The sequence below is a fragment of the Monodelphis domestica genome, chromosome 1, assembly GCF_027887165.1.
Source record: "Monodelphis domestica isolate mMonDom1 chromosome 1, mMonDom1.pri, whole genome shotgun sequence".
Lineage (NCBI taxonomy): Eukaryota > Metazoa > Chordata > Mammalia > Didelphimorphia > Didelphidae > Monodelphis > Monodelphis domestica.
In genome coordinates, this window is record NC_077227.1 from 53,380,311 (window position 1) to 53,405,424 (window position 25,114).

A 25,114-nucleotide genomic window follows, 5' to 3' on the forward strand; every position below is an offset into this window, starting at 1 on the left:
TCAGCTATAAAATGGGGATGATGACAGCATCTAGCTCCCAGAGTTGTTGTGATGAGAAAATGATGTTTACAAAGAGCCCTAAAGTGATAGCGATTAACGAATTTGGGTTTATTTTTACTGTCCATTTTCTTTTTTTTAATTTGGAATACATTTTCCTGTGGAAACAATATTATAAATGATAGATTCCCATCAGGCCCATGAAATGCCATCACACAAGTCCCATTTTGATGCTTTCTCATAGTATGAAGGCAATCCTGGGTGCTCTAAGGCTTTGCAAGTAGAATCTAAATTCTGGCAAATCCTATCAGACTAGACAGGCTTGGAGTATAGGGCAGGTAACAGGTAATGGACTCTCTGCCTCTTGTCTTTGGACCAATCTGTGTGCAGGAAGCCCTGTCCCTAGGTTGGCTGACTGGCAGAGGAGTTTTTTCATGAAGAGCAGCCCTGCCAGACTATCTACCAAGACACAGATGAGTATGATCTTCATGAAGTAGTAGAGTGATGCACAAAGCTCACGACTTGGAGTCAGCAAGCATGAGCCTAGCACTTCCCTCAACCGTGTGTGTGTTCCTAACTAAGTCACTTAACATCTCTGAGACTCAATTGCTTCACCTTTAAAATGGGGATAATAATAGCACTAACCTCCTAGGATCAAGAGAGGGAAGTATGTTAAGAGTTCTACAAACCAGGGCAACTAGGGAGCATAAGCTCCAGGCCTGCAGGTAGGACGACCTAGGTTCAAAAATGGTCTCCAGCACTTCATAACTGTGTGATCCTGGACAAATAACTTAATGAGGTGCCTAGCCCTTACCATTCTTTAGGCTTAGAATCAATACTTAGTATAGGTTCTGTGAATTTTAAAACTCTTCCACCCTAACACACCATACTTTAGAAGATCTGATTTAGCTATTTCCTGATTAGTAAAAATGGCGATACTTGGTTTAATAGAATCAAGTCTTGAGAACTCTACATTTCTCCACCCTACTCAGTTTAACAAGGTCAGGAATGTCTGTTCCATACTCAAAGATTTAATTATCTGAGAAAATGGCCTTCAACAGACATGTGCAGAAAACAGTGGACAGACCCCTAAGTCTATCCTAAGTCAAGCTAAGCTATCATTGGTACAGATGAGATGCAGGAAAGTGACTATATAAGGCACATCACTGGCTCTCTTTGCCCTCTTTCCCTGGAAAGGTGACTCTGGCTGGCAGCGTGCTAGGCGTTCCGACATCTTGGAGTGGTGGCAGTTATTTGTCTGGGTTTGCCCTTGAGATGATTCAGGTTCAGGCATCTTGGCTGAGCCCTTTTGGAGTTCAGGTTGATAACTTCCTCCTTTACACTCCAAAACCTTACTTTCTAGATCTCCTAATCTTCCTGCCCGGTTCTAGCCAAAAGGGAGAAATCCTACTCCCTTTCCTTCTTCCTTCTTCTTAATCTCCTCCACTATATCAATTAAATCACCATAAAATTTCCAGCTGACTTGGGTATTTTATTATTTGGAATTTTCCCTGGTGACCAATTAAATTTAGATTTTAAGTCACAACGCTAAAATTATCCTTTACAGTTCTAAGACAGGAGATAAGGGTTGTTTTTTCTGCAAGAGTTCTGCAAACCTTAAAGCCTTCTATAAATGTGAAATACTATTAAATTACCAACTTCACTAGGCAAGATGAAGGGCTTGGCCAAGACAGCCCCTGTGATCCCTTCCAGCTCCAAGTCTCTGATGAAGAAAACAAAGAAAAGGCATTAGTCAAGTGCTTACTGTGTGCCAAGGACAGTGCTAAATGCTGGAGGAACAAATACAAAAACAAAGACCTGCCTTCAAGGGACAAATAACACTTTGAGAAGCAGTGGCCAGAGGGACCTTTGTGGGTAGAAGGTCACAAGGATGATAATGGGGCATAGGAGCAAGGGGCTACTTTTTCCAAGAGCAAGGACAGAGTCAATTTGATAAAGGGGAGAGAACAGAAAGGATCAGCAATGGCAGCAGAGTGGCATAATGGCAGGGCAGCTGGTGGAGATTAAGTAAGAGAGTGATTAAGTAAGTCCTGAAGAACTTAGAATAATAATACCCTTTCTCTACTGTCCTTCAAAGTCTTGGAATTATTTTTACATATCTTACCTCTCTTAATCCTTATGGGAACCTTGTGAGGCCAGCTGGGTAGATAATATTATCTCCATTTTTTGAGATGCCATCCTCAGATAAGGGAATTAATCAATAGTCACGTGGCTAGTAATTGTAGCTAAAGCCCAGGTCTCCAGAATCCTGTTCATTAACACCAAAGCTGTGGCAGACCTCTGGGCTAAAATGGTTGGGAGTCAGGATGCAGGGTCCTTAGTGGCCCTTCTGATCTCCAGAACAAAGGGCGGGCCCTCTTCCTTCATCTCTCAAGCTACCTGCGCCCACCCGACAGTGTACTACTCTGTATAAGCTTCATAGAGACAGGTATTTCCTGTGGAAATCTTTTCTACTAATAAAAAGGTTCCCTCAGTACCAGAGGGCAGAAATGAGTCCCCTCACCTAATCTCAGCCTCCGTCTCATTTGCCCAAAACAATTGAAACTCAGGTATCATGAACACAGATCTACAGGGCTTTGATAGATTCCATTTCAATTCCGTTCATGTTTATTAAGCACCTTCTGTGTGCAAGGCTTTGCGCCAGATGGGGGGATAAGAAGGGAAAAATAGAGCAGCTTCTGGCCGTAAGAGGCTTACAATCTACTGGGAAGATATGGAGGGGGGAAAGGAGAGAGAGGAAAAGGAGGAGACAGAGACAGAGAAAGGGGGGGGGGAGAGACAGGAAGGGAGGGAGAGAGAGAGGAGGGAGGGAGAGACAGAGAGATGGATTATTGGACAGATGGATGATAGATGGGATCAGAAAGCCCTGTGTTCGAGTCTAGCCTGACACATACTGGCTGTGTAATTCTGGGCAAGTCCTTTAAACTCTCAATGCTCCCAGGAACTCTCAGGCCATAAGTTGCAAAAAGGGTGAAAAGGTGACCTATATTGCTAGAGGAAGCTTCTTTACGATGAGTTCCTCCCTTTAATGAAATTGCAGATTTGTTCCCCACCCTCCAAAATATATTACTAATCAATTATATTATAATATAACATTATGGGCTTTAAAATAGTCTTTTAGTAATAGCTGATGCTAAAACTGATGTAGCCCTTTGCGTGTTTTCTCATTGGAGTCTCCCAACAACCCTTCAAGACAGGTTCTGTGGTAATTAGTCAGTCAATAAACAGTTATTAAGCTCCTACTCTGGGCCAGGCACTATGCAAATCCCTTGACATATAAAGAAATGCAAAAGGCAGTCCCTGTTCTCAAAGAGCTCACAGTCCAACCAGAAAGACACTATGAAACCAACCATATACAAACGGGATAAATGAGAGATAATCAATAGAAGGAAGGTATTTGCATTATTATCCCCATTTTACAAATGAAGACATGGAGCTTCAGAAAAATTAAGTGGCAGGTCCAGGAGGAGATTCAAACTCAGGACTCTTCTGTCAAAAAAGGCAGCTTTCTTTCTATGATACCACACTGCCCTTCTTGTTACGAGCTATCAGCTATAACATTGTTTCTATGATTTTAAAAAGCCAGTTCTAGTGCCTCAGTTTCCTCCTCAGTAAAACGAAGGTTTTTAGGCTAGAGCAGGAATTCTTCATCTGGGGCCTCTAAACTTAGTTTTAAAAAAAAATATTTTGATCATTATATTTCAATAATAGTTGATTTCTTCTGACATCCTCTGTATTTTATTTTATACATTTAAAGATTTGATCCTGAAAAAAAAAGTCCAAGGGTTTCAAAACACAGTCTGTGACAAAAAAAAAAAGTTTAAGAACCTCTGAGCTTTAGGGGTAGCACAATGGATAGATAGAGTAGCAGGTCCAGAGATGGCAGGACCTGGGTTCAAATAAAGCCTCAGATATTTCCTAGCTATGTGATCCTGGGCAAGTTACTTCAACCCCAAATGCCTAGCCCTTGCTGCTCTTCTCTCTTAGAACTGAACCCAAAGGAGGGGGGGGGGGAAGCTGGATGGCTCAGTAGATTGAGAGTCAGGCATAGAGATGGGAGGTCCTGGGTTCAAATACAGCCTCAGACACTTCCCAGCTGGGTGACTTTGGACAAGTCACTTCACCCCCACTGCCTAACCCCTTACCACTCTCTTCTGCCTTAGATCCAATTCACAGTATTGATTCTAAGACAGAAGGTAAGGGCTTAAAGGGGGGGGGGGGGCACTGTTGGACTTTCCAGACACATAGAGATACTCTATATAGTTTAAGTGTGGTTCAGTCATGTCCTTCATGACCCTATTTGGGGTAGATACTGGGGTGGTTTGCCATTTCCATCTCCAGATCATTTTACAGACTAGGAAACTGAGGCAAAAAGGTTACGTGACTTGCCCAGGGGCATATAGTTGTCTGTGGCTGGATTTGAACCCAGGAAGATGAATCTTCCTGGCTCCAGACCAGGGGCTCTATCCCCCAACACCTCGCTGCCAGAATCAGTAGCTATATAGCCACTGTCTTGAATAAGCGACTCCCCTGCTCTGAGACTCGGTTTTTTTGCCCCATAAAATGAGGGGACTCAGCCAGATAAGGTCAGCGGTTCTAATATAACCCCTCAATTCTCCTGATCTCCCACTTATTCTTCCGTGACCCCTTCTCTGGCGGCGTCTGGGTATTCCTAAAGCTTGAGACGGGCTTTCAGAATCAGTCACTTGAACTCTATTATGCCCAACTAAAAACACTCCTGGAAAAGGCCTGCTGGCAGCTCTCCTGGATTCCCAGGCTGGCCAGCCTCGAGGCCATCCCTAGAACCCGGGAGGACTCTGGGAGCCCCGTCCGGAAGGCTGCGCTCCCCTTCCTTAGAAATCTCCAAGGCTCTTCTTCCCTGACCTTTTTGGCCTTTATGGGCCCATTTCTAAACCCAGGCGATCCTCCTTTCTCGCTGCCGTCTCTCTTCCCCTCCCAGCATCCCTCTATTCTCTCCATTCTGGCCTCCCATGCTTGGGGGCGCCCCGTGTTTTCTCCCTGGCACAGCTGTCCCGGCCCTGGACTGGGGCAGGGCTAAGCAGCTGGCCTGGCCTCCCTCGAGTGGGCCAAGCAGGGGAAGGAAGGCCGGCCGCCCCAGCCTGGGAGGATGTTTGTGCCACTGGCTGCTGGGTGGGAGGCAGCCCGAGCTGCAAACCTCATTCCCCAGCCAGGCAGCCTCTGTTTGTTTGTGTCCCAGCCCAGCCTCAGAACGGCCTGTACCGAGAGTGGAGCCCAACCCCAGCTGGGGCGAGCTGCCAAGGACTCCGTGGGGTCCTAAAGGTCACCCAGAGCAGCACAGCAGGCCTCTTCCCCCACCCACTCAGCACGCCAGGCCTGGCTCTGCTTCTGCAGGCGGCCCTGCAGGGCAGGACCTCCGGGGAACCCCCCTGGGACGCATGAGCCCCCACAGCCAGGGGAGATCAAATGTTTCTCGAACCCCCACTCTGCACAGGGCTCCCTAGGCAGAGCCTTAACCAGGAATTCTTGCATCCAGGGCTCCTGTAGTTGCAGTGGGGAAAGCAGAGAATGGGTCAGTAGGGATTCAGCTGAAAAGTGCCCGTCTCTAGGCACACAAATGTCTCTGAGACTGTGTCTCCGAACTGAAAGGAAGTGGCTCAGCAGACTGAGAGCCAGGCCTAGAGATGGGAGGTCCTAGATTCAAATCTGGCCTCAGACACTTCCTGGCTGTGTGACCCTGGGCAAGTCACTTGACCCCTATTGCCTAGCTCTTACTGCTCTTCTGCCTTGGAGCCGATACACAGTATTGATTCTAAGATGGAAGATGAGAGGATTTTAATTAACTAATTAATTTTTTAAATTGAGACTCAGAAATAAGGGCTTAAAAAATAATCAATAAAACAAAAGAGCATGGTAGAGAGGGACGCCAGGTATTGTTGAGTGTAAGGATGGAGCGCGGTGTGGAGAAAAGACTCCTAAATGGGGAGTCGAGACAAGCATCCTAGTTCCAATTTTGTCACTAGTAAGCTCTGTGACTTCTAGAAAAGTCCCTTCATCTCTCTAGGGACACTAGTAAAATGATCACAGGCCTTTCTAAGGCTCCTTCTAGTTCTTAAAATCCGTGATTGTCTCTGGCTCTCTGTTTCCTTCCCTGTAAAATAAAGGGAGTTGTGATAGACACATCTAAAGTTTCCTTCTAGCTCTCACATTCTGGGACCGAGATAGTAACGAAAAGCCTCTCCTTCCTTCTCAGGGTTCTAGTCATTCTGGAGGAACTACATCAGCTCCCTTGAGGCCCAGAGCTTCACAGAGCCTGAACCTCCAGGGCTGGGGAGAATCGAGAAGGGGAAGCAGTTTGGAGAAGTCATGTTGGAATGGCATCGCCAAAGGAGGAGGCAAGACGTTGGAAATGCCAGCTTTGCCTCATCTCCCAAAATCTTCCTGTTCCTAATTTTTGAAAAAGGAAGTTATTTTTACATGTAACTAGAAAAAAAGAACAAATATTATTCAAACAAAAAAAATGTAATAAAAAAAGAAAGAAAGCACTGGCCACCGAGTCCATTTGGATCCAGGAAGCACTGGTCCTGCTGCTTGAGAACCGAAGGGTCACAGTGACTAAGAGCTGAAATGTTGCAGGCTTACTCTGTGGGGTCTCAATGACTTGGACATCTTCCAAGAGGGGCAAAAATCTGAAATGAGCCAGAACGGTGGTTCTAAAGAACCAAGACAGCCCAGGCGGACTAGCACTAGCACGCCAGACCTAGCCATTAGGCTTGCCTCAATGAAAATCAAGCCATTGTTATGGTGTATGGTTGTAATGGATGTGGAATATTATTATGCCATGAGACAAAATGAAGAGAGAGATTTGGATTGAGAGTCAGAAACACCAGAAAAGTTTTATGAACTAATTGCTGAATGAAGCAATCAGAGCCAGAAAATCAATGCGTAGTGATTCCAATGTAAATGAAAAGAAAACCAAACTCTTAAGAACTCTAATAATTAGAGGGGGGCAGCTAAGTGGCTCAATGGATTGAGAGCCAGACCTAGAGACAGAGGTTCAAATCTAGCCTCAGATACTTCCTAGCTGTGTGACCCTGGGCAAGTCATTTAACTCCCTTTGCCTTGGAACAGTATTGATTCTAAAATGAAAGGTAAGCATTTTAAAAAAAAAGTCAAAAAATTAAATTAAAAAGTCCAAGAGAAAATGCTTCACGAGAACAAATAATGAAAGTTCACAGCCTTTTACTAAATAGGGAAATAAGAGACTTTAGGTACAAAATGGTGCATATATAAGGCCACTGTTCCTGTTGGTTTTGCTTTTACTTTTTCCTGGTTATAAGGTACACTTCTAGTTCATTTCTTGGGGCAGGAAAGGGGTGGGCCATAGGGTAATCCATAGGGTAGTCAGGGTCGTCTATCCAGAAATACATGAATTTTTTTTTTTTTTAGAGAAGACCAAGCATAATAATAGTTGCCACTGCCTACTACATCCCTCTACCATCACTTCCTTCCCCTAGTACTGACTTTTGCATACTGAGCTACATCTTGGTTAGATTCTTGTCTGGGGAAGGATTTGGTCAGCGATATTAAAATTCCATGAGAGAATGAAACCTGGCCCCTTAGGAAGCAAGATGTTTCACCCAGTAACCCTAGAGCAAGGAGAGCTTGGACTATAAAAAAATGCTACCTAATAATCATGTGTGATTATAAAAGGATAAAGAGGCAAAAAGGTATGTAGGTCAGTTCAGAAATAGCCACCCTCCCACCTCCTTGCCCTGGGTGAATAATCCTTCATTCCAGGTGGGCATAAAGATTTTTTTCCCCATTTTATTCCTCTTTTCAACTCTTAGGGAGCTGGCCTTATGCTCTCTCTGAGCTTTCAGGAAAGAGTGAGGCTTGACTGTCCTGGTAACAGACCTCACACAGGAAGTTGTTCTCTCTTGCCCTGCTTCATCTCCAACACCTCCTCACTTACCCCCACAGCCTGCCCTGGGGGATAGAAAGGAAGGGGGAGATCAGAGAGTATTCAAAAGAAGGCAGATAAAGTAGGCGGAAAACGATGCCCAATTTGAGAGCCTGGGGACTTCGGGCTCTGTTGATAGTGGCCTTAGCTTGTCCCCAAAGTCATTAATGTCCCCTCTCCCCCTGAATTTGTATTATAATTTATTTCTCATTTAATATTGTGTTTTGTATTTTATTGTAATGATTTTAATTGTATTAGAATATAATGAATATTACTATAATTTTAAATAATTTATATCATATTTATTACAAATATTATCTTTCTGTATTATAATTTAAAGCAGGGGTTCTAAACCTGAAATCTACTGATGCCCTCTTCCTTCCTTGGAATATAAGGAGAGAGATCAGAGGGTACATGAATTTGAGTGGGAAAAACAAATTCCATATTTATTTTCTAAATTCTAACTAAAATATAGCCTTTCTTTCAATAATAATAGCTAGGGTTTCTATATTGCTTTAAGGTTTGCAAAGAGCTTTGCAAATATTATCTCACTGGATCCTTACAACAGCTCTGGGAGAAAGGTGCTACCCTCTCTTGAGCTCTTACCAGCTCTGCCTCACCCTGATTCATGTAGGGCAGGGCATTCATTTCCACCGATGAAGGGAGTTCTGAACCAATGGCCTCTGGGACTAGGATTACACTCCCATTTTAGAGATGAAGAAACTGAGGCATGCCCAAAGTCACACAGCTAGTGAGAATCCGAAGCTGGATTTGAACTAAGGTCTTCCTGACTCAGCCCTGTGCTCTATCTACTATTTATTTACTTTAAAACATGATTCTGAGAAGGGGCCCACAGGCTTCACTAACCTGCCAAAGGGGTCCATGAAAACAAGGGTCAAAGTTGGAAGCCAATGCCTTTCCGAGGCATCGCCAGTGCCAGTCACCCTATTCCACACCCAGTAGATACTGAACAAATGTTCATGGATACTACCACTGGTGGGACCTTGGACAAAATCGCCTCACCTCTCTCAGCCTCAGTTTTCCCATCTATAAAATAGGAGCCTGCAGAACTCTAGCTCCCAAAGTTCATGGGGCTTCCCTCTTCCCTCCTCCCAGTCCTTTTTGGCTTAGTCACTGAGGTCAGTGAGTCACAGTCCCCTTCCTGGGGTTCCAACTGCCCATCCTGCCCCCCTCCCACCCAAGAAAAACCCTTCCTGGTTAGCACAACTGCTGCCACCTCTCCCGCCCTCCCCACCTCCGCCTGCCTGGGTCCAGAAGAAAGATATTGGCCCAGTCCCTCCCCCAGACCAGTAGCCCCAAGTTTGCCAAGCATGCTTAGCTCAGCAAGTCTGGAGTTGGATTTCCCCGTTCTTGAAACCCAGCCCCAGACCCCCTGCCTCTGCTCCCACCCCTTCCCTCAGCCACACGTTCTCTGGGTCACGTTCTAGCCTCTTTAGCATGTGGGTCCCCCATGCTGAGGGTCAGGGCAGATAAAAGCCCTGGTGGCAGCTGCTCTTCCTCTCTTGTTTACATCGTACCAGGCAGAATCCACCTAGACCTTGGGAAGAGGGCTTGGACTAAGTGGGGGGCAGGGGGTGGGGAGACTCCAGTTTCCTTGCCACAGCCCTCTTTCCCCACCAGAACCAGAGCCCAGAGCTCCAGAAGGCCCAAGGGAAAGCCAGTGTCCTACCCTGCTACCAAACCAGCTAGAGCTTAAATAATAACAACAACAATTACAACAACTTGGGGAGGGGGTAACAAACAAGATCCAAAATGGCCCAACTTTAAACTTAACTACTGGCGGATCTCTAGGGGAGAGAGCTGGCTCCCCCAATTCTTTATCCCTGCATGATCAAACCGAGGAACAACAGCAGAGGAGAATTGGGGGACACCATGGCTGTGTGGAAGGAGGGAAGAGCTGGAACTCCCAGTTTGGGCAGGACATCCTTCATGGACGCTGGAAGACTTTCTCTCCTTCTACCCAGCTGAGCTGAGTGATGGGATGTCAGTATTTTCATCTACTGAGCTGGGCTCCATTGGTCTCTTCTAGAGGGCAGCAGAAACCAGCTGGGGCCAAGAAACAGGCGGAGGAAGGAGCCTCTTGTGTAAACAGCTCCCAGCCTCCCACTGATTGCAGCAGCTCCTGGGTTTGGTTTTTTGGTGGTGGTGTCTTTGGGGGTTGTTTGTTTGTTTTTCATTTTATTTTTCTTTTTTTATTTCAATGTCTTTATTTTAATAACAAATTTCTACATATGTTTTCTGAAGTTATTTGATCCATATTGTCTCCCTCCCTCTTTAGGGGTTTTTTTCCTAGACCTTTTTTCCTCCAATTGCTTTAAAAAAAAAATCTGATCATGAGAATAGTAAAGCCAGCAGATACTATCATGTAAACAAAAGGAGGTATAAAATCCCAAATAAAGCCGTAAACTCCAAATTCCCTACATTTTGACAAAAGAAAAACACTTTTTAAGAAAACATCAGTGTTAGCTGTGTGACCTTGGGCAAGTCACTTAAACCCATTGTCTAGCCCTCCTAGCTCTTCTGCTTTGGAACCTGGACACTGTATTATCTCTAAGACAGAAAGAAGGTAAGGGTCTTAAGATTTCTTTTTTTTTTTAAGTTATCCTTTGCTGTCTTATTGGCTCTTTTTTCCCCTAGACTCAGAATATTTCTTTGCTCTGGTTTGCTTTTAAATGGGATCATGGTCACAGTCTTTGTACAAGCCCTGGGATCCTGGTGACAGCATTTGTGAGGCAGAGGGGGCCTCTCCCAGGTCAGCTCCTTCACCTTTGAATCCTCAGTATTTCGCCTCTGGCTCCCCGGCCTCAAGGACCAGCTGGGTGTCCCTCCTGGCTCATAGCAAACCCGAGCCTGAGCGAAGGGGATTTTGGGCAGGAGGCAGAATTCCCAGAACTGGTTAGACAGCTCCTGGAGACCAGAAATCAGTGAGTCAATGCATTCAAGAGAAGCCTTAGGTCTGCGTGATGAAAAATGAATGGCGTGAAGGAGGTGTTTATGGCCTTGACTTCCTGAAGCAACAAAGGGCTTCCTGAGTTTCCCCCCCCCAAATCAGAGAATAGTGGGAAACAAGAGATGGGTGCTCATCTGGCATAAAAGGAAGAGGGGAAAGGAACCAGCTTTTGTTAAGTACCTATTATGTGCTAAGTGCTTTACGAATACTATCTCATTTTTCCCCATTTTATGGCTGAAAAAAACAGGCAGACAGGCCAAGTGACTTGCTTAGGGTCATGTAACTTAGGCTGGATTGGAACTCAAATCCTTCTGACTCAAGGTCCAACACTCTATCCACTACAGCATTCAGTTGGCCCTGAGAAAGTGGGAGGAAAAAAGATTCAGGGAGTAGCATTGCTTATAGATTTATAGAATTTAGAACCCAAAGAAAGGTGAAACTTCGGGGTCAGGAGGTGTAGGACCTGGATTCAAATCCTACCTCTCTCACTAACTTTCTCACTGTGTGATCTTGGGCAAGTCCATAAACCTCTGAGTCTTAGTTCCTCATCTTTAAAATGAGGAAGTTGAGCTAGATGACCTCGAAGATCTCTCCTTGAAATAGTCATCTTGCTGTGATCATGTGGCTACCACGGTTCATCTGGCTTGGCTCAATCCCCTCGTTTTCACAGATAAGGAGCCAGCGCCAGAGGTTAAATGACTCGCCCAAAGTCATATGGTGGATCCGATCTGAAAACCTTTGACTCAAAAGCCAGTTCTCTTTCCACTAGCAAGATGCCCATGATCTCATAATTGCTGAGTCAGGAAGCCCAGAGCTCAAATCCAACTTCAGCTACTTAGCAGTGTGACCCTGGGCAAGACCCTTAAGCTTGGTTTGCCTCATTTTCCTCAATTGTAAAGTGGGAAATATGATAACCTCCCAGGATTGCTGTGAGGATTAAATGAGACAATATTTGTAAATCACTTAGCCAGTACCTGGCACATAATATGTTTAATAAATGTTTATTTCCTTCCTTCTTTTCTTCCTGACTTTCTTTTCTGAATCCTCATCCCCTTGGCCTCTCTGCAGTATTTGACACTGGTACTCACCATCTTCTCTTGGATACTGTCTTCTCTCTTGGTTTGGTTGGGGTTTTTTAAGCCTTTACCTTCCATCTTAGAATCAATCAGCTCCAAGGCAGAACTGTATGGGCTAGGCAATGGGGGTTAAGTGACTTGTCCAGGTCACCAAGCTAGGAAGTATCCAGGGCTAGATTTGAACCCAGAACCTCTAGTCTTCACGCCTGGCTCTCAATCCACCAAGCCGTCCCCTCTTGGTCTTTATGATCCTCCTGGTTCTCTTATCTGAAGATCTATTTCTCCTTTTCTGGTTCTTCAATCATGTCATGCCCTCTGACCTAATCATGAGTGTTTCCCCCCTAGCCTCTGTCCTTGGTCCTGTTCTCTGTTGTCTCACTAGCTGGCAAGTACCATTATGCAGTTGATGTGCAGAGCTGTATACACCCAGCTCCAGTCTTTCTTCTGAGTGTGAGTCTCCAATCGGCCAGTCAATGAAAGGATTGCATGCCAGGCATTACACTAAGCACCAGGGATAGGAAGTCAAAAATAGTCCCTGCCCATGGAGTTCTGGGCAACATGTCCAAACAGGATATGGACTGGATAGCCTGGGGGTAGCTTTAGAGGGAAGGCACAAAGATTAGGGACTGAGAGAGGCTTCTTGCAGAAGATGGAGTGGAGCAGAAACATAAAGGAAGCCAGGGAAAGGAGGAGGAAGAGGATCACAGGCATGCAGGAAAGCCAGAGAAAGTACTTGCAGCCCAGAGATGGAGTGACTTGTTAGGGGACCCTCGAGGCAGCCAGAGTCACTGGAGTCCAGAGAAGGGAGGGCCTAGGCATGTAGGAGTCCAAGCACAACCCTCTCCCTGATCCCATTCCCCCATCTCTGCCTTGGCGTCCCCACACCGGAGATGCTGTCCCTGCTCGACTTTTCCAGGCTTTCTCAGATGTGACTCCAATGACATCTTCCCTGGTCCCCTCCTGAGCTGCTAATGCCTTCCTCTCTGAGATTACCTTCCACTTACTCAGTACCAATGTTATATGTACCTGCTTATGTACATGTTCCCATTAAAGTGGTAGCCCCTTGGAAAGCCCAGTGAGGAGCAGTGAGGTGGCTCTGCCGACTAAGACACAGCCTCGGGATGAGAGGTTCTGGATTCAAATCTGACTTCAGACCCTTTTCAAGTCACTTGACCCCCATTGCCTAGCCCTTACTGCTCTTCTGCCTTGGAACCAATACACAGCATTGACTCCAAGAAGAAGGCAGAGGTTTCAAAAAAGAAAGCCCAGCCCCATGGCATTTCTTTGTATCCTCAGCACTTTGACAGACAGTGCTGCCACAGAGCAGGCACTTGATAACTGTTTGTTGACTGACTATGCCATGGGGACATCTTGTAACAATCTTTTCATCACACATTTCTGTTGGAAGGAACAGAAGGATTAAAACCAAATGATCTTTTCCTGTCACTAAGGACACGACTCTCCAGTTCACGGGAATGAGCCTGGGAGAGCAAAGCCAGTACAAGGGCACACAACGGTCCTCTGTTAACCAGATGGTTGCCATTGGCTAAAAGGGGGGGGGGGGGATCATTGGTATATTGCAAAGTACCTGATGTATAGTAAACACTTAATAAGTCCTTTTTCATTCATTCATCATTCATTCACCCTATGAACTTCAATGTAACTAGAGAAGATCTGCATTCCCTAGGACAGTGCCCACCTAAGAAAGATCCAGGGCCTCCCTGAACAGAAAAGAAGGGGACTCGTCTCCCCAACCCCCAACGACATCCTATAATTCTCTGCCTGCATCTCTCAGAGCAGGGCCTGCTCAGCTAGAATCCCTAAGTAGATTGTCTTGTTCAGAATCTTAGAAGATGCTTCGTGCTCTGTCCAAGGCTATTGTTCTCTCCTGGTATTAACCTGAGGAGGAAGTAAATCTTCTGGATGCTGTGCTAGGCAGAAATGGGGCTGTACTTGAGGCTGCCCTTATGGGATTCAGCATTTTTGGCTAGTTTTCATTCATTTGCGTCGGGGGAATAAATGGGCCAAGTTTTCCTCTCCCTGTTCCCTCCTCTCTTCACCCTCCTTCCCTCACTCCCTTCTGCCCTAACCCAGCTTTCTTCTCAATATATTCTAGACTGGTATTTCTATGGTTCATCCACAAAGAGCAAAAATCCTAAGCTGGGAGAAAACATCTGTTTGTAGCTTGACAGATATGTTCTCGGATTACCAGAAGCAGAATCTAGGGCAGCATTTGTAGTGACAAAAAGACCTGAGTTTGAATCTTGGCTCAGACATTTAATTAAATAAGTCACTAGTCTCTGAGCCTCTCTCTGTCTTCTTCATTCTCTTGTTCTCATATGTAAAATGGGAAAAATAATGCATCTCCCTCATAGGGCTGTTAGAGGATCCATCTATCCTCTACATTTTCTGAGAGCAGACCTTAGAGCCAAGAAGATCTAGGTTCAAGTTCTGCCTCTAAAATATATTAACTGTGCAATATATTTTATTTATTTTTATTACTTTTTATTATGTTATTATGTTTGTACTGGGGGGTATGGGGTGCTCAGGGAGGGGTAGTATCTCTGGTATGGAGGGCTTGTTGTGCCCTCCTAGAGCAGCTCTCCAGCCTCTGACCCTCACCTGACACCCAGCTCTCACTTGTGGCTCCCAGTAGCTGCTAGCATGCGGCAACGGCTTCGACAGGCCGGCTAAACCTTGTGAGGGTAGCCATCGGGTTGTTGACCCCTGATGAACCAGGGCTTTGCTCACCCAGCATGTGAAGACTGCTTCGGCTGAACAGACGGAAGAAACCAATAAGAAGGTTCAACGGCTGAGAGGGCGACGCAGCAAAGCACTGTGGAGTGCTTAGGGCGTGTTGGAGCACAAAGGACAACAGGGCCATCCAATGCAGCAGAGGAAGTCTCCAGGTGTAATGACTTTTTGTGCCACTGGACCCAGGCTTCCAACGCCGAGAGAGTGGGACTGTCTCTGTGCATCGACTTTTCCACTTAAATCTCTTTCACGCACAAGTATCTTTGTGCACATTTATCTATCCTAACCCCGTCCACTCTCTTCAAGACCTGCGGCGATGAGGGAGTGACGACGCAAGAGGTGGAGGTGACCACTGGCAGTTGTAGTCACGATCCTGCACGTAGTTGGCCCACGGACCAGTGGTCACTCGGCTTTGTGGGCAGCAGGGACGTTCGGCAGCATCCTGGGCGACTGAGCAGCCCTTTCTAGGACAGCACTGCTCACCCTAATCAAGGGAGGGGACTAGAAAAGGTGTCCCAAGCATTGCCTGCCCTACAAACACCCGGTCAACACACTGTGGCTGGCGGGTCATCCCCTTTAAGTGGTCGAAATCAAAGAAAAAATACAAAGAAACTCCTACTAGGAGCACAGAACATCAGGACATTACTTGATAGAGAGAGTACCCCAAGACCTGAGAGAAGAACAGCTCTAATCGGTAAAGAACTGGCACAATATAACATCGACATCGCAGCCTTAAGCGAAACACGCTTACCAGAAGAGGGATCACTCAGCGAACCCACCACTGGATACACCTTCTTCTGGAAAGGTAGAGCCTCAAATGAAGACAGAATCCACGGTGTTGGCCTGGCCATCAAGACCAGTTTGCTCAAACAGCTGCCAGACTTGCCTGTGGGCATCAGCGAGAGGCTCATGAACATCCGTTTGCCTCTCAGCAAAGACCGGTATGCCACAATTATCAGTGCATATTCCCCAACACTGACCAGCACAGAGGAGACCATTGAGCAGTTCTACTCTGACCTGAGTGCCGTCCTGCACTCAGTGCCCACAAATGACAAGCTGATACTACTGGGAGACTTCAATGCCTGCGTTGGCCAGGACCATGAAAGATGGAAAGGAGTGCTCGGCAAACACGGCGTGGGCAAAATGAACAACAACAGCCTACTGCTACTCAGCAAATGCTCAGAGTTCGAACTCACCATCACGAACACTGTGTTTAGAATGGCGAACAAATATAAAACAACGTGGATGCACCCACGATCAAAACAGTGGCATTTCATTGACTACATCATTGTACGCCGGCGAGACATCCAGGATGTAAAGATCACCAGAGCCATGAGAGGAGCTGAATGCTGGACAGACCACCGATTGGTTAGAGTGACTCTTCAAATGCGCATTGCTCCTCGCCATCCAAAACGCGCCCAGACAGTTCGCGCATTTTACAATGTGAGTCGTCTTAGAGATCCATCTTATTTGCAAACATTCCAGTCCTGCCTGGACAACAAGCTGTCTGCCAAGGGACCACTCACTGGAAGCTCAACCGAGAAATGGAACCAGTTCAGAGATGCAGTGAAGGAAACATCAAAGGCAGTCCTAGGCCCAAAACAATGCAACCACCAGGACTGGTTTGACGAGAACAACATTGCTATTGAAGACCTATTGAGCAAGAAGAACAAAGCCTTTATGGAGTGGCAAAATAACCCAAACTCTGCTTCTAAAAAGGACAGATTCAAGTCTCTCCAAGCCATGGCGCAGCATGAGATCAGGAAGATGCAAGACCGATGGTGGGGAAAAAAGGCAGAAGAAATCCAGCGGTTTGCTGATATGAAAAACTACAAACATTTTTCAGTGCCCTCAAGACTGTCTATGGGCCATCAAAACCCACCACCACTCCCTTGCTATCCTCTGATGGTGACACTCTCATAAAAGATAAAAAAGGCATCAGCAACAGGTGGAAAGAACACTTAAGTCAGTTTCACAACAGACCCTCTTCAGTAGACCAAAGCGCCCTTGACCAGATCCCCCAAAACCACTCCATTGAACAACTTGATGTCCCACCTTCAATAGAGGAAGTCCAAAAAGCCATTAAACAAATGAGTGCAGGCAAGGCACCCGGTAAAGACGGGATCCCAACCGAGGTGTACAAGGCCTTAAATGGAAAGGCGCTCCAGGCATTCCACATAGTACTGACCAGCATATGGGAAGAGGAAGACATGCCCCCAGAACTCAGAGATCCCTCCATCGTAGCCCTATACAAGAACAAAGGCGCATGAGCAGCCTGTGACAACTACAGAGGCATCTCACTACTCTCCACTGCTGGAAAGATCCTCGCCCATGTTATACTCAACAGACTCCTGTCATCTGTTTCAGAGCAGAACCTGCCTGAATCACAATGTGGCTTTCGACCAGATCGCAGCACCATCAACATGGTCTTCACGGTGAGGCAAATGCAGGAAAAATGCCTTGAGCAGAACCTGAGTCTCTACATTGTCTTCATAGACCTGACAAAGGCATTCAACACAGTGAACAGGGACGCATTGTGGGTGATCCTCAGCAAGCTTGGTTGCCCAGCAAAATTTGTCAAACTGATCCAGCTCTTTCATGTCGACATGACAGGGGAAGTCCTATCTGGTGGAGAGACTTCTGATAGCTTCAACATCTCCAATGGCATGAAACAAGGCTGTGTCCTCGCTCCAGTACTATTCAACCTATTTTTCACTCAAGTATTATGACATGCTGTGATGGATCTAGACCTGGGCATCTACATCAAATACCGACTGGATGGCTCACTATTCGACCTTCGCCGCCTGACTGCAAAAACAAAGACAACAGAGAGACTCGTCCTGGAAGCTCTCTTTGCAGATGACTGTGCTCTCATGGCCCACCAAGAAAATCATCTCCAAACCATTGTGGACAGGTTCTCCACCGCAACAAAACTGTTTGGCCTGACTATCAGCCTCAGCAAAACAGAGGTGCTGTTCCAACCTGCACCAGGGAGGCCAACTAACCAGCCGTGCATTACCATTGACGGCATGCAGCTTTCTAACGTCAACACTTTCAAGTACCTGGGCAGCACCATTGCCAACGACGGGTCCCTAGACCACGAGATTAATGCCAAGATCCAAAAGGCCAGCCAGGCACTCGGGCGGCTATGCTGCAAAGTCCTCCAACACAGAGGTGTAAGCACTGCAATGAAGCTCAAAGTGTATAACGCAGTGGTCCTCAGTTCACTCCTGTATGGTTGTGAGACATGGACACTGTACCGGAAGTACATGAAACAGCTGGAGCAATTCCACCAATGCTCCCTCTGGTCAATCATGAGGATCCGATGGCAGGACCGAATCACCAATCAGGAAGTCCTCGACAGAGCCAACTCCACCAGCATCGAAGTCATGGTCCTCAAAGCCCAGCTATGATGGTCTGGACACGTCATCCACATGGACGCACAGCGAATACCAAGACAGGTATTCTATGGTGAACTGTCAGCTGGACTCAGGAAACAAGGCCAACCAAAGAAAAGATTCAAGGATCAGCTGAAGTCAAACTTGAAGTGGGCTGGCATGACACCAAAGCAACTAGAACTTGCTGCCTCTGACAGAAGCAGCTGGCGAACCCACATTCACCATGCCGCCATCACCGTTGAAGAAGAGCGACGTCGACGTCTTACCGCTGCGCGTGAACGCCGACACCAAGCCACAACCGCACCTCCCATAACAACTGGCGTCCCAGGCCCCATGTGCCACAAACTTTGCGCCTCAGCCTTTGGACTCCAAAGCCACATGAGGGTACACCGTAGATGAAACTGCACAAAGACAATAGTCATTCTCGATCACGGAGAGACTACTATATATATATATATATATATATATATATATATATATATATATATATATATATGTTTGTACCCCAAAGAGATTTTTAAAAATGAGGATGGACCTGTTTGTACAAAAACATTTATAGCTGTACTTTTTGTGGTGGCAAAAAATTATAAAATGAGGGGTTGTCCCTCAATTGGGGAATTGTAATAGTTAAAAGGAGATCGTCAAATTATAATAATTAAAATTATGAGGCTGTTAGTAGCTTTAGTAGCTTTATTATAGAGACAGTAAAGAGAGGGAAATGTAGAAAGGAGGTAGAGGGTTGCCTAGCCTACCACCATAAATGCTGATCTGATGAAATCCAACTCACCTCCTCCCCCACCCCAGACAGAACAGTGGCAGAGTCTCTTCAACAAGAGTGTCTCTTCAGCAAGGGTGTGTCAAGCAAGAGTAAGAATGTCACCAACACAAGAATGAATCTTCAGTCAGTCACCAGAGCCGAAGTCCCTTCAGCCTGGGCTACCAACACAGAAATCTGAATCTGAGTCTCCACCAGAATCAGAATGGGAATCCCAAATTTTCCCTTCCACTAGAATCCAAATGGGAATTCCAGTGCCCCTTAAGCAAGAGACACCAGAGCCAGAACCAGAGAGAGACTCTCTCTTCAGAATCCGAATGGGACTCAGAAGGCATTACTTTCTGCTAGGTCTCCCTTTATAAAGTTTTCTCCACCAACTAGTTCTCCCATGTCACATCTCAGGAACCAATCATAGTTCCTTAATTTGTCTGGCACTGCGGGGGGGATGGGGGAGGGAGGTTCTTATGAGATCAATTTCCTATCTCATTGGTTTCAGTTTCCTTTCTCTGTATCGGTATTTGCAATCAATGATAAAGGATCTTTAAGTTTTTGACTGATTACATTAAAGGTCTCTGATTGATTACAACAAAGAAAACAAAGGGAAAGTAATTCCCTTTTTTTTTTTTGAAAATTTTATTTAGTCAATTTAGAGCATTATTCCTTGGTTACAAGGAATATTCTTTCCCTCCCCCCACCCCTTCCTATAGCCAACATGTAATTCCACAGGGTTTTACATGTGTCCTTGATCAGAACCTATTTCCATGTTGTTCATGTTTGCACTAGGATGATCATTTAGAGCAGGGGTCCCCAAACTATGGCCCACGGGCCACATACAGCCCCCTGAGGTCATTTATCGCCCCCACCACACTTCCAGAAGGAGCACTTCTTTCATTGGTGGTCAGTGAGAGGAGCACAGGATGCATGTGGTGAGCAGCAATCTGGGGGAGGGAATTCCTCACTGTGTATTCTGCTGCCCAGGGATTTGTTCATAGGGTTTTTTTAATAGTCCAGCCCTCCAAAGGTCTGAGGGACAGTGAACTGGCCCCCTGTGTAAAAAGTTTGAGGACCCCTGATTTAGAGTCTACATCCCTAATCTTATCCCCCTTGACCCATGTAATCAAGCAGTTGTTTTCTTCGGTGTTTCTACTCCCACAGTTTTTCCTCTATCTTTCTTGTAGATCCCTCCAAGTTGTTCAGGATCACTGCATTGCCACTAATGGAGAAGTCCAGAATAATTCCCTTTTCACAGAATGCCTAAACAAATTATGGTATGTGATAGCAATGGAATTGTGTAGAGGGAACCCCTTCCTCACAGTATCATAAACTTTCTGCTCTTCTGAACCAGCCCATTAGCTTGACTGGAACACTCCAAACAGAGAGGCTTTGGTTGGTTCCTGAGATATGCTAGACCAGAGCAGAGGGAAACGACATTGCAGAGTGGAGAAGAACCTTAGAGGAGGCAGGGCTCTTCTCTGAAGGTCTTTGACTTGTTAAGATTAAAATTTAGGGGAAATTGAGGCAAGGTAGAAATTTAGTTTCTCTGCAAGGAGTATTATATTTTTAGAGGTTTATTAAAGATTAAGAACTTAAGAATATACAAGTAAGAAAAGCACATGGGCCTGTCGGCCCATTCAACCTCACCTACATCATGAAAGACCCATCTGCTTACAAGGGAAAACAGGAAAGAGTGCCAGTAGGCTTTTACAACCAGTTAAATAGAACTTTTGATCCCACCTGGGTGAGGATCTCAGTGAGATTACAAAGCATTCTGGGAGCCAGAGCAAGGACTTCTGGGGTTTGGAGTCCAGGGTTCAAGTCTCCATTTTTACAGGTTTGGAGTCTTTCTATAATTCGGCATTGGTGGCTAGAGTGGAATACACTCTCATGACCTGGTAAGATCAAGGTGGTAGGTTAGGAAATATTTTTAAAAGTTCATTCCCTCCTTATTTCTTTCTTAGACTACATTTATATTAAAATTAAATTATTAAAAGCTACTATCATCCTCATGACTTAAGGGTTAATTATTTTATAAATGGCGACCACAACAATTTTTCAAAACTAATAGTATATTTCCAAACCAATTTCTAAATATGACGTTTGGCATAATATTAATTTTTCAATATTATACTATTGTAGTATAAGGAATAATGAATCATTTGATTTCTATAAGAACTGGAAGAACCTCCACGAACAAAGCAGAACCAGGAGAACATTGTACACAGTAACTGAAACATTGTGGGAAAATCAAATATAATAGACTTTGCTACTAATAGCAATGCAATGATACAGGACAATTCTGGGGGATTTATAAGAAAGAATGCTATCCACATCGAGAGAAAGAATTGTGGGAATAGAAATGCAGAAGAAAACACATGATTTATCATATGTTTGTATGGGTATATTATTCTATTACAAAAATGAGTAATATGGAAATAGGTTCTGAGTGATAATACATGTATAACTCAGTGACTCTGGGAGGGGTGGGGGAAGAGAGGAGGGAGACAACATGAATTATATTACCATGGACAATATTTTTAAAATAAAATTATATTTCAATAAAACAAAATAATTAGCTGTGCCAAGAATGTGCTGGTAGAAGTTTAGCTGGGGGTAGAGGCAGAAGGGAGCTAGGTAACACAAGTAGATAGAGGGTGTTGGGCTTAGAGTTAGAAGACAGAATTTAAATTTGGCCTCAAACACTTACTAGAATTGTGTGACCCTGGGCAAGTCATTTTACTCCATTGGCCTCAGTTTCCTCATCTGTAAAATGAGCTAGAAAAGGAAAATAGCTAGTCATTCTAAGATTTTTTGCCAGGAAAACTCCAAATGAGATCATAAAAAGTCAGACTTGACAGGAACAACAAAAAGGGGGAGAGGGGTTACAAAGGAGAATCTGCATTATTAAGATTTTCCCCATCACTTTCTTGCACCCAGACAACCAATAAAACAATAAATCAAATCTGGATTTGCAGCATTTGCTGATTCCTGAGGTGTAAAGTTAGAGCTGTCTCCAGCCCACTCCAAGTCCTGGGCCTGAGCCAGTGACCCCAGGCAAGTTATTTAACCTCTTAGAGCTCTCAGTAACATTCTAAATCTCTTAAATGAAAGAGAAGCAGCCAGCCAGTCTGGGTGATGGGAATTTCTTTACCTAGGAGATCCATATATCAATAAAATCACAAATCTGGTTCTCCCCAGCTTTTCAATTTCAGGATGAGAAGGTGGGCTTCTTAGGGGTGATGGCAAAGTTGTCTCTGCTGTTTCTAATCATTTATCAGTGAATCACAGAAATCTCAGCCTGGTCCAGTGGTTTCAATGTTTTTTGTTCTGGAAATTCTTTTCAACAACAAAAATATGTGCTGTGAACCTGTAGGGTAATTTAATATACTTCTCATAAATAATATTCTTTACAATTATTGAATGCTTAAGGTACCAGTAAAGAATTTTTAGCTTGAACCCCTGAGACCATCCAAACCACCAAATAAGAACTGCTGTCATCTTCCAACCCCCCTCATTTTGCAAGAAAGAAAAATGAGGCTTTAAGTATTGTGAGTCATTTTTTACTTCTTCCTCTCCATCATGGCACCAATCAGTTTCCAAGCCCTGTGAATTCTCTCTCCACAGTATCCTTGCCATCTGTCCCTTTCCCCACTGCCATTAAAACCACCTTAGTTCAAGCCCTCATCCTGTCTACTGCTTCTAGTCTCTCTTCTCTCTCTAATTCATTCTTTTTTCTTTGTTGTTTTTTTTAAATCATCCTTATTTTCTCTCTTAGCAACAACTCTAAGACAGAAGGGCAAGGGCTAGGCAAATAAGGTTAAGTGACTTGCCCAGGGTCACAAAGCTAAGTGTGTCTGAGGTCAAATTTGAACCTCCTTCCTCCCACCTCCCTTAAAATCCATACCTTCTGCCTTAGAAGCACTACTATGAATTGGTTCTAAAGCAGAGGAGTGCTAAGGTCTAGGCAAACAGGGTTAAGTGACTTACCCAAAGCCAAATAGCTAGGAAATATCTGAGGCCATATATGAATCCAAGACCTCCTGTCTCCAGGCATGGTTCTCTCTCCACTGAGTCACGCAGCTGTGCCCTCCAATCCATTTTAAATTCTGTTTTCCATTATCTTCTTAGTGCACTAGGAAGATTTCCCAATTCTCCCTAATGCACTAGATTTCCCAATTTCCTAGTGAAACTGGATCAGATCTACGCTGAAACCTTCAATGGATCCCCATTACCACCAAAAAATAAAATGGAGATTTCTTTCCGTAGCATTTAAGGTCCTTTTGACCTGGACCTTATCTCACATAGGTCTCCCCTTTAAGCCTAACCTAACTTGTCTTCGGGGCTGCCTCTGAAAATTCTTGCCCTGCTCTCCTATCTCTGTGTTTTAGCTCATGTCTGGGCATGTTTTATGTCCCCTAACAAATTCTCTCAGACCTCTAAAGCTAAAAATCCATCTCTCCTTCCTCGATTCTCATTGCTACCAATTGATAAAAATGAATGAAATGCCTACTATGTGCAGGGGATACAAAAGAGGCAAAAGATAGTCTCAAGGAGCTTATGATCTAAAGAGGGAGAACAAAATGCAAACAAATATATACAAAGCAAACAACCTACAGGAGAAATAGATAACAGGAGAAGGCTTCCTGGAGAAGGCGGAATTTTAATCGGGACTCTGGACCTCTCTTATCCCAATATCCTCTCTTGTCCCAATTAATTTGTGAATGTGCCTTCTTGAAGATAAGATTTGGGTCTTATTTCATTTTTACATCCTGCGTGCTTAGCTCAGTGCCAAGCACACAACAGACTATAAATGATGAGTAAATAGGAGTTAAATGATTTGCCAGGGTTATACAGCAAGAGAGTGAAGGCGCTGGGATAGGAATTCAGGACTGAATTCTGAATTCAGTTCCCTTCAAAGGATTACATTTGAATAGTAATAAACAAACAAACAAACGAATGAATGAATGAATGAATGAATGAATGAATGAATGAATGAATAATTAATTAAATATATACATATATATATCTTGGAAATGTCTAAATTAAATATATACATATATATATCTTGGAAATGTCTACCAAATAAAATCCATACTCCTTACTCTAGCATTCAAGGTCCTTCACAATTTAGTACTAAGTAAATTACCTTCCTTGGGCAACTAGGTGGCACAGCGGATAGTAAACTAGGCATGGAGTCGGGAGGACTCATCTTCATGAGTTCAAATCTGGCCTCAGACATTACTAGTGGTGTGACCTTGGGCAAATCACTTTGCCCTTTTTTGCCTCAGTTTCCTCATCTGTAAAATGAGCAAGAGAAGGAAAGAGCAAACCACTTCAGAATCTTTGGCAAGAAACCCCCAAATGGGATCATGAAGAGTGGGACAGAACTCAAGAAAGACCGAACCACAACAGATCGCGTCCCAGACTTATCTTACACTACTCTTTCCCACATACATACTCCATTTACAATCAAATCTGTCTACTTCTATCCAGGCCTTTGTTCCTGCTAAAGTTTATGCTTCCCTTATCCAATTAAGCTCAAATTCTGCCATCTCCAAGAAGCCTTCCCTGCTTCTTACCCAGTCCCGCCTCCGGCTTAGAAATGCCTTCTTCTTGTCATACATTTAGCAGACTATTTTGTACTTTGCTCGTTTGTATATAGATTATGTTCATTCTCTCTAATCTTCGTATCTTTTCCAGTACATCACACAGTGGCTTGTTTCACAAGGTACCTAATGAATATTCAGTAGAAGGAATTGATTCCCATCATGAGAGGCAAACGCCTCAGTTTTACCATCAGCCAAATGGGAATAATAAAGCTGTTCTTTTTTAGAAAAGAAAAAAGGTTGTAAAAAAATCATTGTTTGTTATTTCCACAATGAAAGGATTCCTGAATATTCAGAAGGTTTCCTGATAGTTCAAGCTGCTCCCTTCTGGCATTTACAAACCAGACACTAAAGCTGAATTTCCCCACGACTTTTCACATCTGTGGCCAGAATTTACTTGTCATCTTTTTACTTTTCCACAACCATTTTTTTGGTCTACAGATTGAAGAAGTCAAAATGCCACATGACAGTGGCTGGGGAGCCGGGAAATCGCAAGTCTTAAGCCACTTGGTTTAGGGGACTCAATAGGGGCTCCTGTTCTCTTCCCCATCCCATCCACCTCTATTATTGAACTCTG

General features: G+C 44.6%; 1 long non-coding RNA gene across 1 annotated transcript; it reads right to left on the bottom strand.

Moving 5' to 3' along the window:
• Positions 1-815: 815 nt before the first annotated feature.
• Positions 816-23,261, bottom strand: LOC130454569 (uncharacterized). The gene is made up of 4 exons (XR_008912222.1): positions 22,919-23,261; positions 22,083-22,298; positions 21,639-21,706; positions 816-1,720 (listed from the first exon to the last, which is right to left on the bottom strand). It is a non-coding gene; the product is annotated as an uncharacterized LOC130454569 (long non-coding RNA).
• Between the last annotated feature and the right edge of the window lie 1,853 nt (positions 23,262-25,114).